This window comes from Vicia villosa, linkage group LG6 (genome assembly GCF_029867415.1).
Source record: "Vicia villosa cultivar HV-30 ecotype Madison, WI linkage group LG6, Vvil1.0, whole genome shotgun sequence".
Lineage (NCBI taxonomy): Eukaryota > Viridiplantae > Streptophyta > Magnoliopsida > Fabales > Fabaceae > Vicia > Vicia villosa.
The window spans coordinates 141,663,768-141,669,767 of NC_081185.1; positions in this window are offsets into that span (position 1 = coordinate 141,663,768).

Below are 6,000 nucleotides of genomic sequence, written 5' to 3' on the forward strand. Positions count from 1 at the left end.
TGTTCACCTCTTAGGCGTGATTCTTGAGTCTAGTCCCGCCCGAGAAGACATTAAGTCACTCGTGTCATAGTTTAGTTAGCCTTCAAAATCTAAGTCTTTTAAGTAAAATGATTCATAGCCTGTCTGATGAGACTATAAGCCCCTCAAGCGAGGCACTTTACCTATTTGGGTGGAAGTTCCACCGAGCCCTCACACAAGACTTGTTATCAAGTCTCTCAAGCTAGATATTTATCACGTCTCTTAGGCATGATTATTGAGTCTTGTCCCGCCTGAGGAGACACTAAGTCCCTCAGGCGAGAGTTTAGATATCCTGGAGAATCTAAGTCTTCCAAGAAGAGTTGTATATAGCCCAACCGATGAGATTATAAGTCCATCAGGCGGGGCGTTTTACCTACTTGGACAAGACTTCCATTGAACCCTCGGGCAAGACTTGTTATCAAGTCTCAAGATAGATATCTATCGCGCCTCTTAGGCGTGATTCTTAAGTCTTGTCTTGCTCGTGGAGACACTAAGTACCTAAGGCGGGAGTTTAGGTTATTTGCATTAGCCTATAGGGCAACAAGAATCTTCACCGTGAAGTCCAGCGTAAAAAATGTTGTTCTGAGGGGTGGCAAGGAACTTCACTATGAAGTCTGGCAAACACTTGTTGCTTCTAGGGGTGGCAATGACCTTTGTTATGAAGTTCAGCATACACTCGTTGTCTCTAGGGGCGGAAATGAACTTTGTCATTAAGTCCAGCATATGAGGTGTTGCCCCAATGGGCAACAAGGGTCTTTGCTATGAACTCCAGCATATGAGATGTTGCCCATAATAGCGGCAAGGATCTTCCCTATGAAGTCCAATAAACACCTGTTGCTTCTTGGAGCGACAAGGACCTTTGTTATGAAGTCCAGCGTAGGAGGTGTTATCCCAAGGGGCAACAAAGATCTTTGTTATGTAGTCAAGAAAACACTTGTTACAGACTACTGGTAACCTCTTATAGACTACTCATAACCGGTTATGGTTGTTAATGTTGCTTCAACTCATCAACCACAACATCTAGGTTGATCACAATCCTCCTGTTTGCAGCATCATACAATTTGTTATCTCCAGTGGAGTGATACCCAACAAGTATCATCAATTCACCCTTGTCATCTAGCTTCTTTCTAAGTTGTCCCGAAACATGTCGATACGCTAGGGAACCAAAAAATATCGAATGGTTCAGATTGAGTTTGAACACGGACCATGCCTCTTTAGGTGTTATCTTCTCAAGCTTCTTTGTTGGACACCTATTTAACAAATAGGCAGTTGTGGATACCGTTTCTCTCCATAACTCTTTCGGAAAGTTCTTTCATTTCAACATGCTTCTCATCATGTTCATAATCGACCAATTCTCTTTTTAGAAACACCATTTTTTCTGTGTATAAGGTGGTACTACCTCATCTATTATCCCGTCTTGATCACAAAACTTTCTAAAGTCATTTGAGACATATTCGCCTCCACCATCCATTTTAAGAACTTTGAGATTGTGATTGTAATGCACTCAACCATGGACTTGAACTTCTTAAACACTTTGAATACCTCATCTTTTCTCTTGATTAGGTATGTCCATAGCTTTCTACTATAATCATCGATTAATAAGACAGAATATCTATTTACACCAACCGAATCAACTTGCATCGACCCACACACATCGAAATACACCACCTCAAGGTGATGCTTGGTTCTACGACCTGCATCCTTGCGGAATTTACATTTGTGTTCCTTCGCTTGCACACACTCTTCACCAATTTCAGCATATATGTTGATGAATGGCAACCCCATTACCATTATGTTCTTTTGCAATGCACTAAGATCTCTAAAATCGAGATGCCCATGACGGTAGTTCCATATCCTATCTTCTCGACTAGACACTTTAGAAATACACTTATGCTCCATAACCTTGAGCTTAACCTTGAAATTTCTATTGGCAACCATATGAGATTTAAGGATCAAAACCATGTTTTCATCCATAACGTGTACCGCCTTGTTTTCATGTGAATTTTGTAACGCTTTTCAAGCAATTGACCAATACTTATAAGGTTACATTTGATTCCAAGAATGTAAAATCTCTCTTCATGGTCAAAACATCACCGATTCCATCGGTCGCTAAAGTGGCGTCATCCATAAATTGCACTTTATTCTTCATGACTTGATTGATTTTGATAAACTAATCCTTCCTCCCCATCATATAAGTAGAACAACCTAAGTCCAAATACCATTCCTTGCTACTTAGAACTCCCTCTTTCGCATTCATCATAATGTTTTCTTCTGCCTATAATTGGTTGTTGTCTTTATGTAAACAGTTATAACACATTTTTTGCAGCGTTCCTGGAACTGTTGTTGTGCAGCATTCCCCTTCTGTGATCATGATCAAGAGTGTGTTATCATCATCAAACTCTCGTCTTACAACCTTGGCTTACTCCGCTTGAGATTTTTCTTACTCTTGTTGCAATCTCTTGCATAATGATCGAACTTTTGACAATTGAAGCATTGCATCTTGCTCTTGTCAAACTTTCCATTTTCACCTCTAAAGTTGCATTGACCGTCATTCTTGTTGCAGCTGGTCTCATCTTTTTTACAAGTCAAATTCTTCGAATTTTGAGACTCTCTTCCACTAAAGTTGTGAAAATTCCCTTTACTTTTCATGGACCATTTTCCTTTTGACTTCTTGTTCTTCTCATTAAACCGAGATTGCAAAGTGATCTCCGTCTTTGCCTTGTCGTTATTTCTCTCCTTTATCCTTTGCTCACGAGCCTCAAGAGAGTTTTGAAGCTCCTCTTTGCTTAACGTCGCCAGATCCTTCGATACCTCGATCGCCACCACAATCTTATCAAATCTCGGCGTCAAAGAACGCAAGATTTTTGATACAACATTCTGCTGAGTAACAGATTCTCTACATGCCTTGATTTGCTTCACCAATCGAGTAATTCTCGTCACGTAATTGTTGATTGTCTCCTTTTCCTCTATTTGAATTAATTCGAGTTCTTAACTTCACCACCTTCGCCTTGTCAGCCCCTTCACATGCCTTTTCCAAGATTTCCCGCGCTTGCTTTGACGATTCGCAATCACCAACTTTCTCAAAGTTGTCACCATCCATACGTTGATGAATAAAAATAGCGCCTTGAAATCTTTCTTCTTCTCTTCCTTATGCGTTGCTCGTTGTGCACTCGTTGCACCTTCGACAAAGGGATTCACCCTATTCTTGATCACTTCAAGAACATCTTAGTAGACAAACAACACCTCCATTTACTTGCATTTGTCATAATTCTTCAAATCAATGACTGTTAGGTTTGTAGAGATTATTTCATTGGAGACAGAATTTATGTTGCACATTAGGTGTTTGGTGGATTGAACCAGACTCTAGATGTCAATTGTTAGAATTTAGAATCACTCTTTGGTGAATAATATTGGGCTTGAATGTTGAGAGAGAGGGTGGAAAATTTCTATTTCATTAATAATTACAACCATACCCCTAAGATATACAGGTAGGTGATTGGGAAACAAAACAACAAATAAAATAAGAAGAAAAAAAAAACAAAAACTCAAACTTGTAATCAATTGCTTATAAAAAAAAAAAACTAATTGATTACTACGAATACATAATCAATTATGCCAATTCCAAAAACATATTTTCCGATTACATCCCGTACTAACGAGTCACAACACTTCCATTAAAAAAAATCCTTTAACACATCCTAGGATACCTTTGAATGAGTGTTATGCTGTCTCATACTCTCATGTCTTCAAAATAGTAACATTTTCTTTTCTATAACAATTTTACACCATTGTCTCCCTTTTTCATTGAATTGTTTATCACATCTCCTCTACTTTTCCGCCTATATATGTAAGAGAATCATTATTCTAAAAAAGAAAGTTTCCAAATCTTAGTCTGAACAATGTTGTTGCATTTATTTAATCAAAGTGAACTTTAGCATAGATTAGGTATTAAAAAAATAAGAGTGATTTAATTATGTCATAAACAAACAAAAAAACCACCACGTGAAAGGCTACTGCAACAGAAACTACAGTAAAAATAAATATTTGTTGAAAATGAAAAAGAAATACAGAGCTGTATAGTGGTCAGTAGACAAACAAGCATTAACTAGCTGCCCATTTCTCATCAAATACCGACGGAACCCATTCCAAATACTGTAAATTCTCAACCAATTCTTGTTCCCGTGCTAAGAGTTATGAGACAATTGACATGTTAAAAGAAAAAATAATTTTATGCACCTTGTCATTTCATCACAGCATTCAAAAATTTGTAAAGATGGAATTAATTGTTATGCACCTTGTCACTCATCACTTTATCACAATTCACAATCACCATGTCTCTATAAATATATTATTTTTTAGTTTAATTTTGTATAATTTATTTGTGTTAGAATAAATATTTGTAAATATAAACTATTTGAGTTTAATTTCTTAAAATAAACACTAAAATTAACGGAACAATGACCTATTTTTATATGAAAGAATTTCCAAAAGCTAAAATAAAACATCAATAATTAAAAGTAAAAAGTAATAAATTTATGAGAAAAATGGATATGCACTGACAGTATAAAATATTTTTACATTGTCAAGCAATCACAACCATGTATCTAATTAAAACACCATTTTAATTTAAAAAAACTAATATAACATGACAAGTGTAAGAATTTTAATTGGTTATAAATGTAAAGTTAATTACACTGTCAATGCACTACCTTAAAACTCTAAATTTATATAGACGAAAACAAACAAACAAAATATTTTTATAAGAATTAAAATCAAAATATTATATAATTGTGTGAACTAAAATATATTTAATCCTTAAAAATAGTTTAATAGTAATAAATTTGATGACAATTCTTAAATAGAACATTGTGTACAAGGCCATATATAGGGGTGTGTAGCCCCGTAAAAGCTTGGAAATAAATAGGACGGGACAGTTATAATTGAGGATGCGGATTTAAAACTTTAGTCCGTCCCGTAAAAAAGTAAGGCGGGGCAGACTAAGCCCGCGGGCACTACATTTTTTAGGCCTAAAAATATAAAATTTATGTTAATGCACATGCCAGTAAAAATCAGCATAAAAAATAAATCAGTGCGGAACAGTCATACTAGAGGGTGAAAACCTAAAATCTTGGTCCGTCTCCTACAAACATGCGAACAAAACAGACATAGACTAGACTCATTTTGCCACACTTGTTAACTCCAATTGATGTAAATTTGATGATAACTCTTATTTGTGTATCCATAAAACATAAGTCTATACCATTTTAGTAAAAAAAAACATAATTCTTTTTTTCTAAATAAATTGTTCCTAAATATATGTAGTATGTTTCATTTTAAATTATCAGATATATTATTATTATTATTATTATTATTATTATTATTATTATTATTATTATTATTATTATTATTATTATTATTTTCAAAAATACTCTTAATTAATAGTTTAGTTCTACATAGTACTTTAATAGATAAAATCTCAAAGTTAAAACAAGTATATATTTTAAAACATCTACATGCAAAGCAAATATATAAAATTCACAACTTTATTTCTAAGTGCATGTTTGCATTTACAACAAATTACTCAATATTTAATAAATTACTAGAGTTTACATTACTATGAAGTATAAACAAATTCACACTGTCATGTGATTGATTATACTGATTTTATAACTCCCTCTAATACTAAAGATGCACAGAATTGTAAAAAGATAATTTAGAAGAGATTTATTTTTAAAATAAAAATAATGAAAATTATTAATTTGTTTATTCCAATTTAATACATTTAAATTACAGTACTTTAGTACAAATATATCTGAAAATTTAAATGTAAGGCTTTAAGTATTGTCTGTGACTTTTTTAAACGTACTGTATTACTATATATCGCTGCCTTTTTACGTTACCAGAAGTAATTCAGATTAAACAAAATCGTACACCTTCAGGTGTATAAAGCAAGCAATTATATCAACATTCAACACAAAACAA